Below are 15,791 nucleotides of genomic sequence, written 5' to 3' on the forward strand. Positions count from 1 at the left end.
TCTTTAGAGAGGAAGTAAAAGCTTGCACTGGAGAATGATTGTGAAGAATCAACGTAGCTGGAAGCACAACTACCATTTTTGTTCTTTTTTTGTGGTGTATGGTGCATGTAAATAATAAATTTAAACAATGTGGTATAACTTATTATGGAATTAATTCATGTCGCGTTTCAGATGTGTAACAATGTTTATGTACTGGGACCTGTCAGTCCACAGAATTGTAAAGAAAAACTGTTACGGGAAGACGGTCTTCCAAAGTTCCTTGAAAACAGAACAAAAAGGCTGAACGAGATCTGATGCGTCGCTCTTCCGTTGTTGGTTCCAAGAAGTCGGCTGTAGACACGTGGCGAGGCGCGCCAGAATGATTGACAACAGACAGAACTCGCGATGCTAAGAGCTCCTTTGGAAGTGGTGGGGCAGGCGCTGTCAGGCGAAAGTTGCGGACAGGACCACCGAACCGCCACGAGCGCCGCGCGAGCGGCATACACGCAGTGGCGCCCGTTGCAGTGTTCAAAACGACCGTCATACCTCACCACCGTAATCAAGACGACGACAATTTGCGAGGAAATTCGTGTAGGACGAAAAATAGCAGTCGCAGTGCATGAAATAATAATAATAATAAATAATAAAATAGACAATCTACCAAACATAACAGACATGGAACACTTCTGGAGCAACATATGGTCAAACCCGGTACAACACAACAGGCATGCACGGTGGATACAAGCAGAAACAGATACATACAATATGATACCACAAATGCCTGGAGTGATAATTTTGCAACATGAAGTCACCCAAGCAATTAATTCTACTCGCAACTGGAAAGCCCCTGGAAAAGATAAAATAGCAAATTTCTGGCTAAAGAAGTTCACCTAAACACATTCACATCTAACTAAATTATTTAACAGTTACATTGCAGACCCATACACATTCCCTGATACACTTACACATAGAATAACTTATCTGAAACCTAAAGATCAAGCAGACACAGCAAACCCAGCTAAATATCGCCCCATAACATGCCTACCAACAATATACAAAATATTAACTTCAGTCATTACACAGAAATTTATGACACATACAACACAGAACAAAATTATAAATGAAGAACAAAAAGGCTGTTGCAAAGGAGCACGAGGATGTAAAGAGCAACTGATAATAGATGCAGAGGTGACATATCAAGCTAAAACTAAACAAAGGTCGCTACACTATGCATACATTGATTACCAAAAAGCTTTTGATAGTGTACCCCACTCATGGTTACTACAAATATTGGAAATATACAAAGTAGATCCTAAATGGATACAGTTCCTAAACATAGTAATGAAAAATTGGAAAACCATACTTAATATCCAAACAAATTCAAATAATGTCACATCACAGCCAATACATATTAAGCGTGGAATATACCAAGGAGACTCATTAAGTCCTTTCTGGTTCTGCCTTGCCCTGAACCCACTATCCAACATGCTAAGTAATACAAATTATGGATACAATATTACTGGAACAGACCCACACAAAATCACACATCTGCTATACATGGATGATCTAAAACTACTGGCAGCAACAAATCAACAACTCAACCAATTACTAAAGATAACAGAAGTATTCATCAATGATATAAATATGGCTTTTGGAACAGACAAATGTAAGAAAAATAGCATAGTCAAGGGAAAACACACTAAACAAGAAGATTACATATTGGATAACCACAGCGACTGCATAGAAGCGATGGAAAAAACAGATGCCTATAAATATCTAGGATACAGACAAGAAATAGGAATAGATAATACAAATATTAAAGGAGAACTAAAAGAAAAATATAGACAAAGACTAACAAAAATACTGAAAACACAATTGACAGCAAGAAACAAGACAAAAGCTATAAATACTTAGGCTATAACAATATTGACCTACTCATTTGGAGTATTGAAATGGAGTAACACAGACCTAGAAGCACTCAATACACTTACACGATCACAATGCCACAAATATAGAATACATCACATACATTCAGCAACTGAAAGATTCACATTAAGCAGAAAGGAAGGAGGAAGAGGATTTATCGACATAAAAAACCTACATTATGAACAGGTAGACAATTTAAGAAAATTCTTTCTAGAACGAGCAGAAACTAGCAAAATACACAAAGCAATCACTCATATAAATACATCGGCTACACCACTGCAATTTCATAACCACTTCTACAACCCTTTAGATCACATAACATCAACAGATACGAAGAAAGTAAATTGGAAAAAGAAAACACTACATGGCAAGCACCCGTATCATCTAACACAGCCACACATCGATCAAGACGCATCCAACACATGGCTAAGAAAAGGCAATATATACAGTGAGACGGAAGGATTCATGATTGCAATACAGGATCAAACAATAAACACCAGATATTACAGCAAGCATATTATTAAAGATCCCAATACCACAACAGATAAATGCAGACTTTGCAAACAACAAATAGAAACAGTAGATCACATCACAAGCGGATGTACAATACTAGCAAATACAGAATACCCCAGAAGACATGACAATGTAGCAAAAATAATACATCAACAGCTTGCCTTACAATATAAACTTATAAAACAACACGTTCCCACATACAAGTATGCACCACAAAATGTACTGGAGAACGATGAATACAAATTGTACTGGAACAGAACCATTATAACAGATAAAACAACACCAGATAACAAACCTGACGTCATACTCACCAATAAAAAGAAGAAATTAACACAACTAATCGAAATATCCATACCCAATACAACAATTACACAAAAGAAAACAGGAACAAAAATTGAAAAATACATCCAACTGGCTGAGGAAGTCAAAGACATGTGGCATCAGGATAAAGTTGACATCATACCAATTATACTATCCACCAATTATAATATCCACCAGTACATCAATGCAATACAGCTACATCCAAACTTATATATACAACTACAGAAATCTGTAATTATTGACACTTGTTCAATTACCCGAAAGTTCCTAAATGCAATGTAACATATACCGTACAGTTAAAAGGAAGTCACGCTTGGTCAAGGTCCGCGTCACCTTCCATTTTTAACCAGACATAACGTCTGAGACAAGAAAGAAATAATAATAATACACTGACGACTGATTTTTGTTTTAGTGAGAAGAATAAGCACCGGAGTTGCTGAAAAACAGCTATTAGCAACATCATAATACAGTAATGTGTACTGTGTGCGTCATTTTGTATACAGTGCCTCTCATTATGCTCATGTCACTGTAAGATCCTGTACTAGTTGCTAGTTTTAAGCGAGCTCATCGGTTAAATGAAACAACCCGCAATGAGCCACTAAATTTGTTTGCCCTAGTAACCGAAAAGTAGCTGTCTCTCTCACTGAACTAGCTCCACAAATGAAATATCTTCCAAACACCTTTAGTGTAAAAATCGGAAAGTAATCGCTGCCATTACATTAATTTGCTTACTAATATTTATTTTGGCACAATCTTTTTTTTTTTTTTATAGTTTCTAACTTATTTCTTGTATCTGCGATTTTAATGAAACTACTTTGTCGTGGATTGGTATGCAATACTGCAGCGTTGAATTATCATTCTGACTGCAGTATCAAAATGGTTCAAATGGCTCTGAGCACTATAGGACTTAACATCTGAGGTCATCAGTCCCCTAGACTTAGAACTACTTAAACCTAACCAACCTAAGGACATCACACACATCCATGCCCGAGGCAGGATTCGAACCTGCGACCGTAGCAGCAGCGCGGTTCCAGATTGAAGCGCCTAGAACCGCTCGGCCACAGCGGCCGGCACTGCAGTGTCATTTCATGGGTTTTTTTCATAGTTTTGGTTAGTTTATACGCTGTAGACCTGTATCGGTAATCATTATTATGAGGTCAGGATTTTGCATTATTGTTTATGTTGTATTTGATTAACAGTAATTGCACTGCAAATTATAGTACTAGCTCTTAAAAAATAGTTGATATGATGTGTGTTTCTTTAAATGAAATTTTAAATCGGACAGGAAGATTTTCACCTTGTACTCGCAACATACACTCCTGGAAATGGAAAAAAGAACACATTGACAACGGTGTTTGAGCGATAGAGCCCGACGACATTTTTATGGTCGTTGAGAAAACTGACATCTCCATTCATTCAACTGTGACTCAACCCCATGTTAAAGTACACCACGTATCATCAATAGCGACGATTCATTGCAAGAAAACTTGGCCACGAACGTCCATTCTTCGTTTCAGGAGGGTGCAATGTCTAGGCGTTTGCCCTTCTATTCAGCACTCGAGCGGAAAGCGACCTGTCGCGCAGAAATTTTTTTCTTCATCAACTTTTATACCAGATTACGGAATACTGATGCTGATGGAATCCGTCGCGTGTCGCAGGACGATCTTCTTCGGTCACTGCTTCTGCTCAAACGAACTTTGCGAAAGTGATTAACCCAACTACGTCCCAGCATTAACGTACCCCACACTAGAAGTACTGTGGGTTAAGGTCGCAGACTTATCACGTAGTTTGGATCTAAATGTACGATTTTTTATCGTCAACAGCTATAGTGCTCGATATCAGCGCACATGCCATAAATAGTTTCGGCTCTTGTAAGACAACATTGGTGAAAATAAAACAAGGTGTTCTGCCTCCAGCTTTACCCGATAGCTGACAGAACAATATCGGCGCGTCATTCACTCAGCAACATTGCCAAACTGTGCTTTATTTATAAAACGACCCTCGTTTTTCGTAAACTGTTCAACATATCCAAACGAAGTTTCCGGCAAATGCTAGTACGCAGAGGGGCGCGTAATTACGTTTCGTGGCTAATCCTCTTAACTCTTGTATCAACCGACATATCGAGTCAAGCATAATTTGTCTAAAAGCAACTGTGCATCTTCTTAAACGGCATTTGAACGCCGTTCAAAAAGACGAAAACGCTGATATTATGATTCTTAATGTTAGCGATGAATCTTTTCGCAAAAATATCCGGGAAACGTGCACATTTCTCGCGTATTTTTACTTCAAGTTCCATCGCGAATGTTAACAAGCTTTATATAGCTGTATTCGCCTCTCCAAGAGTTTTTGAAACCCGTTTAAAATAGTATTCGTTATAATTAGAAAGAAGTCATGCTTGCTGCAGTCTTTAGGTTAATACCCAAAGATAGTAGGGCTAAGTAAACATGACGGTTCAGAGAAATGAGAAATAGAGAAAATAAATCAAATACTGTTAAAAAAATGTTTTTCAATAAGTATATTTATGTCTTTTGTTGGTAAAAACTGTGGACATTAAAAATAAATACAGTAAATTCATTTCTTGAGGATGACCTACTGCAGATCAGCTCCATTTTTGCGCAAGCATTCCTGCAGTCTCTTAGATAAACTGTGTATGGTTCGAAGCAACATTTCAGCAGCAATTTCGGCAACTGTTTTCTGGTCCTTAGCATTCAGTTATTTGTAGCCCGGTCGACTACATACACTATGCTTTTAAGATGTGCCCACAAGAAGAAACCGCACGCTGACAGATCAGCGGACCGGGAGGCCATGGAATGTCACCGTTTTTCGAAATTGAAGGGCTTCCAAACAAATGGTGTACAGCAGCCATCGATTTTCGTACTGAGTGTGGCCTTCATACGTCTTGCTTAGCGCAACCGTTGCCAATAATTTGTAGAAATTTCTGCAGTTTTTGCGTACCAAAGGTCTCGGGAATGGCGATGCACCAATTCGGTGGGACTGTAGTCTTAAGGACACTCTCGTCCTCAGAACAATAAGGATCTATTATGCCATACCGGGACACAGCACATCGTACGAAAATTTTGTTGTTGTGCAGTAGACATTTGTGTAGCTGAGTAGGAATTTTTTTTTTTTTTGTGACTAACTAAGAATATTTTTCTTATTAACGAATCCATTAACGTGGGAAATTGGCTTCAACCGATATCGAGAGGTCATTAACAGACTCATTAGGTTTGCTTATCTGTTCAAGCATTCGTTCAGAGAATTGTCGTTGCGTTAGGAGATCATTGGGTTTCGCTTCCTGGACGATCTGCAACTTGTTTGGGTGGTAATGTATATCATGTACCAATCTTCTTCGAAAGCCCGAATTACGCAACTGTAAAGACGAAGATGCGGGCTCCCTGTGACAGCAGCTCGAACAGTTCACACACGGAGTGAAGATTTGTTATTTATTGCTCAACCTGGCCGCCCGAAGTGGCCGAGCGGTTCTAGGCGCTACAGTTTGGCACCGCGCGGCCGCTACGGTTGCAGGTTTGAATCCTGCCTCGGGCATGGATGTGTGTGATATCCTTAGGTTAGTTAGGTTTAAGTAGTTCTAAGTTCTAGGGGACTAATGACCTCAGATGTTAGGTTGAAATGTTCAAATGTGTCTGAACTGCTAAGGTCATCAGCCCCTAAGCTTACACACTACTTAACCTAAATTATCCTAAGGACAAACACACACACACCCATGCCCGAGGGAGGACTCGAACCTCTGCCGCGACCAGCCGCATAATCCATGACTGCAGCGCCTGAGACCGCTCGGCTAACCCCGTGCGGCTCAGATGTTAAGTCCTATAGTACTGAACCATTTTGCTCAACCTGTTTTCTCAAAATTACGTATCCACGTGGTAATTGCACGTACTGATGGAACATGACCGGGGCGTCTTAAACTGAAGTAACGGCAATTCTGTCCGTCCAGTCTCAACACCGCTATTGCTTTTGCTTTGAAGGTAAAAGCACGTTATGCACTGCAAGTGTCTGCAGACAGAAAACAGAAAATCTGTTCTAGAGGAATCAAAATCGTTTGCAGAAACAACAATCGGGAAAGCTAGCTCGCTCTGTTCGTCCACGAAACCCACAAAGCAGTAGATAGAGGAGTTTAGGTAGATGTAGTGGCATTCGATACAGTTCCGCATTGCTGCCTAATGAACAAAATACTAGATAGCGGAATATCAGTCCGACTGTGTGATTGTATTAGAGTTTCTGGCAATCAGAATTCTACACATCATTCTCAAGAGAGTGAACTATTACTTTTCACATATGTATAAATGGCTTAGCAGACAACATCGAAAGTTCCATGAGCCTTTTTACGGATGATGCCGTTGTATTCAGAGAATTCACAACGCTAGAAAATTGCCAACACAGGAATCACACAAGCAGCCGGTTGCAAATAATTGTTTGGTGCTCTGACCTAGGTTTCGACACCTCTAAGGATGTCTTCATCAGAACTAAATTTTAAGAAACCATAAAGTTTCACTACGAGAAGGCAATGCTCAAAGGTTCGAGCAGATATGGTCGAGTCAAAAATTAAAGTTAAACACGTTCCGGCCTTTGGCACCTATGCTTTACCAGGAAGAACATCATATGTTGTTCCTAGCAAGGCATACGTGGCAAAGGCTGCAACGTGTTTAATATTAATTTTTGACTTGGGCACGTCTGCTCGAAACTTTGACCAATGCCTTCTCGCAACGTAAATTTATGGTTTCTTAAAATTTCATTCTGATGAAGAGACCCTTAGAGGTGTTGAAACGTAAGTCGATGAATCAAAAGGTTATTTGCAACCGGTTGGCTGTGTGATTCCTATGATGAAAGTTACATACGGTAGCTGAGAGAAAGCCGTGTTTAAAACTGCTAGAAAACTGTAGTGAAACGCAGGGAGACTTCCAGGGAATCGGTGCTTGGTGGAGGGAGCGGTAACTGACCCTCAACATAAACAAATGTAACGTATTGCGAATACATAGACAGAAAGACCCATTAGTGTGTGATTACTCGCCTACAGAGCTATCACTGGAAGCAGCTACTTCCATAAAATATCTAAGGGTGTCCGTACGATGCGATTTGAAGCGGAACGACCACATGAAGCTAGTCGCAGGAAATGCATTCAGAGTGAGGTTCGTTGGCAGAATCCTCAGGTTCAAAAAAATGGCTCTGAGCACTATGGGACTTAACTTCTGAGGTCATCAGTCCCCTAGAACTTAGAACTACTTAAACCTAACTAACATGCCCGAGGCAGGATTCGAACCTGCGACCGTAGCGGTCGCGCGGTTCCAGAGTGTAGCGCCTAGAACCGCTCGGCCACCCCGGCCGGCCGCATCCTCAGGAAATGTAGTCAGTCAACAAGGGAGCTAGCTTACATATCCCTCGTTCGACCAATACTTGAATGCCGTTCGCCAGTCTAGGATCCGTACCAGATAGGGCGGATAGAGGAAATAGCCAAGATCCAAAGAAGAGGAGCACAATTAGTTACAGGTTCTTTTATTGAGCACGAAAGCGTCAACCGACTCCAGGGGCAGGCGCATCTGCATCACAGTATGGTTTACTATTAAACTTCCGAGAGCGTACTTTCTTAGAGGAGTCGATTACTGTAAAGTTCCCTCCTATGCATACCTCGCTAAAAGAGTATGAACGTGAATTTGGAGAGATTCGAACCCTCACGGAGGTTTACTGGCAATCGTTCTTCCCGCAATCGATTCGCGACTGGAACAGGAAAGGGGGAAGTGACAGTGGGACACAAAGTACACTCCGCCACACACCGCATGGGAGTTGCGCAGTATAGATGTAGACAGCGTGAGCTTGTTCCTGTATGATATTGAGCGTTAGCTGTCGCCCAGGGCTACCAACACAAATTTCAAAATTTCCCGTTTCTCTGACTCGCCGTATACAACCTAATTACGTGGCCGTGTGCATAGTATAAATTGCGGGAAACCTCGTTTCGATAAGTTTAACCTCCATGGAAATAAAACGGATGTTACGTATTACGCCACTCTTCCTGCAAATTCTGTTGCTGTATCATACGCGAATGGTTGACCGGTGTTCTTGGTTATGAAATAGCGTTCATTTGATAAATATCTAGCGAAGTGGAACGCACAAGGCAAGTTCCGTGCGAACACCCTCTCTCCAGAATTTCCTTGTGCTTTTTGTGCAAATCCTAACTTCCGAATACACGAAGTACAACGTTAAGCGCACCCAGGCACCCGGAGGGCGAAGACGATTGCACACTGGCGTGGCGTGTATTGTTTCTCTGCGCACTGGAATGCCCAGGCCGTGGGGGCAATGGCTGGAGCTGGAGCGGGCGCCCCGCCGCGAGGACAGCCGCTGGACAAACAACGGGGCGCCGTTCCAGGCTGCGTGTTGACCGACCGACCGCCTGTGCCTGACGTGTGTCGCTCCAGCGGCCAGCGGCCTGTGTTTGCTGGCGCCAGTAATGGCTGCCGGCGCTCGTCACAGCTGACAGCCGATATGGAGGCGCCATGGAGGGGAGCGCGGCTGAGGACGCACCCTCGTCGCTGTCACACTACTCCTGGCGTCCTTTGCTACTCGCAGATATTGTACCTAAGCGTTACGTCGTGTCACACCCGTGTCAACTATCGTGTGACAGGATCTACCATCACACTGCTGCCTCTACCGCCGAGTGACGTAACATAAGTATTTGTTTACAAAAGCCATGTAATGAACTTCTACCAACTATAATTTGTAAATAATTACCAGTTAAGCGAGCGGAGGTCGTAGCAACACGGCCACATGTACTTCTGTTGGGAGCGGATTATCGTACCACACGTTTAGCCGACGTCCAGCGACCGCCAGAAGGCACCGCCACTTTGTTGTCACTCCCTGCGATCATTATTTGAAACCGGTACTGCACTAATTGCTTACAGTTTGCATATCACCTTGTAAGGTTGGTTGTCATTTGAATTGCCCGCATCTCGTGGTCGTGCGGTAGCGTTCTCGCTTCCCACGCCCGGGTTCCCGGGTTCGATTCCCGGCGGGGTCAGGGATTTTCTCTGCCTCGTGATGGCTGGGTGTTGTGTGCTGTCCTTAGGTTAGTTAGGTTTAAGTAGTTCTAAGTTCTAGGGGACTTATGACCACAGCAGTTGAGTCCCATAGTGCTCAGAGCCATTTGAACCATTTTTTTGTCATTTGAATTAACATCGATTACAACACTTTTCCACTTCCGATTTTATAACTCCAAGAAAGTGAAAGTAAATATTTTATTAGCCCGCATCTCGTGGTCGTGCGGTAGCGTTCTCGCTTCCCACACCCGGGTTCCCGGGTTCGATTCCCGGCGGGGTCAGGGATTTTCTCTGCCTCGTGATGGCTGGGTGTAGTGTGCTGTCCTTAGGTTAGTTAGGTTTAAGTGGTTCTAAGTTCTAGGGGACTGATGACCATAGATGTTAAGTCCCATAGTGCTCAGAGCCATTTGAACCATTTTTTAAAAAACACACAACAACACAAATATTTTATTTGTGAAATGTGAGGATATTAAGGTGTATGAAGAATTGTTACCACGTTAACTAATTTCCTTTGAGTAGCGTAAAAACGTAACAGGTGACACAACATTTTTTTTTATGAAGTCACAAAAGCAAAGCCTACATCTTGGAGATAGAGTCTGTATCTCGGAGGTAGTCGTCTGCAAATTATGGAATTATCTGAAGTATATGATACTGACAGAGATTCGAATATTATAAATTTTATTAAAAAGAAAGGATAAATTATGTAGCAGCGCTGAATATACGACGAAATATGAAAAATTAATTTAATAAATGTAGTGAAGTTAAACATCTCAGGCAGTGAGTATAAAGCACATCGCTGGTTAAAGCTACAGCAACAGCGTAAACGATAGATTAAGAACAGTTATCCTGTGCTGAGGTGTAAATTGTCACATCTTCTAGCCTAGATGCTTACAGTACTAACAAATTTTTCTCCTCCAGGAACCTGACAAAATATGATTATGGAAGAGAAAATTTGTTTTCAATTCAAATGGCTCTGAGCACTATGGGACTCAACTGCTGAGGTCATTAATCCCCTAGAACTTAGAACTAGTTAAACCTAACTAACCTAAGGACATCACAAACATCCAGGCCCGAGGCAGGATTCGAACCTGCGACCGTAGCGGTCTTGCGGTTCCAGACTGCAGCGCCTTTAACCGCACGGCCACTTCGGCCGGCTGAAAATTTGTTTTAGTGAGTCTTTAGGGATTGTGGAAATTTCCACGGCGGCCTTAGATAGCTTTTCTTGTACACATAAAACAAGACGTTCGTTTTACGCACATACACAGTCGTATAGTCGCACGGCGAACCGCGGCAATAAGGAAAAAAAGACGCCACCTCAGCCGTCAGTCAACAGCTCATACTGACAGGTCAAAATTGCTCTCATTATTCGATGTAAGTCATTCTAAAGATCAACGGATATTATAAAAGGTTTTCCCTAGCAGCAGATTCCATTCCTCAAGTACGAGTCTGGAAGTGTGCAAAATTCCGGTCTACAGTTGGCGTAACGTCACCATTGAACTCAAAATGATCTTCAGTCACAAATTATTTCTGATGTAGTATGTGTGAAAATCAAGCAGGCCAAATATGTTGAACAGGGTGGATGGACCTCCGTTTCCCATTGCCTAGGCATCGCTTTGCATATGTTCATTATGCTGATGAAAGACGGTCTTTTTCTTTTTAAATCTAAGCCTCTCTTCACGTGCTTCATTAATCCGTTTGGTCCAAAATAGTTGCGTATTATTACTCAGATTTTGTTTTGCTCCGGGCAAGGTGGTCAATAAAAATAACTAGTTTTTCAACGCAGAAAATATTGGGTTAAGACTTTGGAGCAGATGAAATATATTCTTCTTCCTTGGGGCTCCGTCATCTGCTTTCACCCGCAACTCTCATTATTTTCATTGCTGTCTTCTTCTCGGCATGAGGTCTTCGACCCACGTCTCATTCACGTGAGCAAATCGGCGGACAAAATCAGCCACATTCGTTTTAAAATGGTCCGAACAAGGCTGAGATATTCTTTTTTGCATGCGATTTGGTCTACATTCTATATATATGGCACACAACTAAGATAAAACTTTTCAGATTTAATATTTTGCGTAAAATGTACCATTCATACGCATTCTGACTAAGCAGAAGCTCGGACTGGATCAAGTTGGGTAACGGTCCAAAACGAAGAGGAAGGAGACAACTGAAATAGAGTGCAACAAAACAGCTTTTATAATCGAAGACTAAGTAATGAGAGTTACTCAGGGCACGGAAATCTGAAATTGGCAATGGAAGGAAATGCTGAGTGCAAAATACTTAAGGGAACGACAGAGAATGGAATATGCAGCAGAAATTATTAAGGGTATTGGGTGCAGGGATATACATGGGAAAACGGAAAGATCTGTAGAACAGCAGAAGTTATAGGACAGTATCAAACTGTACTAAGAGCAATACGGTGTCTGAGTTGCATGAAAAATTAGGACTATCCCTGTAATTCCTTGTATACGATCCTAAAGGGAACGTCTGATACCAAGCCGGCGTATCTGTTTCAGATATACATATCTATTTTTTATCTTCATGTTCGTGTTGAAGATGGGAATAAAAGGAAGAAAGAGGACGGAAGCTCGTGATACAGAGAACTTAACGCCAGTTGGCTGATGCACAGAATACTCTTACGAGTGGGGGTATAACATCAAAAACCGCGAAATACAACATAGTTGGATTCAATTCAGTGAATCGCATTCTGATGATCAGGAGTGGTAAACCATCAGGTTTTCCCATCATAGTTGTCAAGAAATATGTGTTAGCAACCGCTGCTTCAAAGTTGAATATACAGGGCGAGTCAAAAGCCCTTGGACACCTTCATAAGTAGGAAGATTAAAGGGAAAATTGAGATATGATGGGAACATAGGTTTGATGTGGGGCCGCAACTTTTGGAGTGAATGTTATTCATGGTCGCCATCTTGAAATCCGCCATTTTGGATTCAAGTCCTTTTTTTTGTTTAAATGGGAAGGGGGGTGTATGAAACATCAAATAACATTCGCTTGAGCTCTGGAATTTAGTGGTGTGATTTGTTTTTGTCTATCTTGTACAGTTTAGAGGTTATTAATGTTCAAGGTTGGGAAATTACCTCCATACCGACTGCTACAACACATGTTCTACGTGTTGTCCATCCCGGGTAATGCACAACTGTAGTCGCCACAACCACATTAATAACTTCTAAACTGTACAAGATACACAAAAACAAATTACACCACTCAATTCCAGAGCTCAAGCAAGTGTCATTTGATGTATCATACACCCCCCTTCCCATAAAAAAAAAAAAATGACTTGAATCCAAAATGGCGGATTTCAAGATGGCGGCCATGAATGACATTCGCTCCAAAAGTTGCGGCCCCACGTCAAACCTATCTTCCCATCATCACATTTCAATTTTCCCTTTAATCTTCCAACTTATGAAGCTGTCCAAGGGTTTTTGACTCGCCCTGTATTCGACGCCACGAGGGCTGCTCAACAAAGCACCGAAGCTGAAATCGTTATCGCTACAGAAAGCTGGCTGAAGCCAGAGATAAATTCTGCCGAAATTTTTACAAAGGCACAGACGGTGTTTAGAAAGGATAGATTGCATGCAACTGGTGGTGGCGTGTTTGTCGCTGTTAGTTGTAGTTTATCCTGTAGTGAAGTAGAAGTGGACAGTTCCTGTGAATTATTATGGGTGGAAGTTACACTCAACAACCGAGCTAGGTTAATAGTTGGCTCCTTTTACCGACCTCCCGACTCAGCAGCATTAGTGGCAGAACAACTGAGAGAAAATTTGGAATACATTTCACATAAATTTTCTCAGCATGTTTTAGTCTTAGGTGGAGATTTCAATTTACCAGATATAGACTGGGACACTCAAATGTTTTGGACGGGTGGTACGGACAGAGCATCGAGTGACATTATACTGAGTGCACTATCCGAAAATTATCTCGAGGAATTAAACAGAGAACCGACTCGTGGAGATAACATCTTGGACCTACTGATAAGAAACAGACCCGAACTTTTCGACTCTGTAAGTGCAGAACAGGGAATCAGTGATCACAAGGCCGTTGCAGCACCCCTGAATATGGAAGTTAATAGAAATATAAAAAAAGGGAGGAAGGTTTATCTGTTTAGCAAGAGTAATAGAAGACAGATTTCAGACTACCTAACAGATCAAAACGAAAATTTCTGTTCCGACTCTGACAATGTTGAGTGTTTATGGAAAAAGTTCAAGGCAATCGTAAAATGCGTTTTAGACAGGTTCATGCCGAGTACAACTGTGAGGGACGGGAAAAACCCACCGTGGTTCAACAACAAAGTTAGGAAACTACTGCGGAAGCAAAGAGAGCTTCACTCCAAGTGTAAACGCAGCCAAAACCTCTCAGACAAACAGAAGCTAAACGATGTCAAAGTTAGCGTAAGGAGGGCTATGCGTGAAGCGATTCGAAAGTAAAATTCTATGTACCGACTTGACAGAAAATCCTAGGAAGTTCTGGTCTTACGTTAAATCAGTGAGTGACTCGAAACAGCATATCCAGACACTCCGGGATGATGATGGCATTGAAACAGAGGATGACACGCATGAAGCTGAAATACTAAACACCTTTTTCCAAAGCTGTTTCACAGAGGAAGACCGCACTGCAGTTCCTTCTCTAAATCCTCGCACAAACGAAAAAATGGCTGACATCGAAATAAGTGTCCAAGGAATAGAAAAGCAACTGGAATCACTCAACAGAAGAAAGTCCACTGACCTGACGGGATACTAATTCGATTCTACACAGAGTACGCGAAAGAACTTGCCCCCCTTCTAACAGCCGTGTACCGCAAGTCTCTAAAGAAACGGAAGGTTCCAAATGATTGGAAAAGAGCACAGGTAGTCCCAGTCTTCAAGAAGGGTCGTCGAGCAGATGCGCAAAACAATAGACCTATATCTCTGACGTCGATCTGTTGTAGAATTTTAGAACATGTTTTTTGCTCGTGTATCATGTCGTTTTTGGAAACCCAGAATCTACTCTGTAGGAATCAACATGGATTCCGGAAACAGCGATCGTGTGAGACCCAACTCGCTTTATTTGTTCATGAGACCCACAAAATATTAGATACAGGCTCCCAGGTAGATGCTGTTTTCCTTGACTCCCGGAAGGTGTTCGATACAGTTCCGCACTGTCGCTGATAAACAAAGTAAGAGCCTACGGAATATCAGACCAGCTGTGTGGCTGGATTGAAGAGTTTTTAGCAAACAGAACACAGCATGTTGTTATCAATGGGGAGACGTCTACAGACGTAACCTCTGGCGTGCCACAAGGGAGTGTTATGGGACCATTGCTTTTCACAATATATATAAATGACCTAGTAGATAGTGTCGGAAGCTCCATGCGGCTTTTCGCGGATGATGCTGTAGTATACAGAGAAGTTGCAGCATTAGAAAATTGTAGTGAAATGCAGGAAGATCTGCAGCGGATAGGCACTTGGTGCAGGGAGTGGCAACTGACCCTTAACATAGACAAATGTAATGTATTGCGAATACATAGAAAGAAGGATCCTTTATTGTATGATTATATGATAGCGGAACAAACACTGGTAGCAGTTACTTCTGTAAAATATCTGGCAGTATGCGTGCGGAACGATTTGAAGTGGAATGATCATATAAAATTAATTGTTGGTAAGGCGGGTGCCAGGTTGAGATTCATTGGGAGAGCCCTTAGAAAATGTAGTCCATCAACAAAGGTGGCTTACAAAACACTCGTTCGACCTATACTGGAGTATTGCTCATCAGTGTGGGATCCGTACCAGATCGGGTTGACGGAGGAGATAGAGAAGATCCAAAGAAGAGCGGCGCGTTTCGTCACAGGGTTATTTGGTAACCATGATAGCGTTACGGAGATGTTTAACAAACTCAAGTGGCAGACTCTGCAAGAGAGGCGCTCTGCATCGCGGTGTAGCTTGCTCGCCAGGTTTCGAGAGGGTGCGTTTCTGGATGAGGTATCGAATATATTGCTTCCCCCTACTTATACCTCCCG

Source organism: Schistocerca piceifrons, chromosome 4, assembly GCF_021461385.2.
Source record: "Schistocerca piceifrons isolate TAMUIC-IGC-003096 chromosome 4, iqSchPice1.1, whole genome shotgun sequence".
Classification (NCBI taxonomy): domain Eukaryota; kingdom Metazoa; phylum Arthropoda; class Insecta; order Orthoptera; family Acrididae; genus Schistocerca; species Schistocerca piceifrons.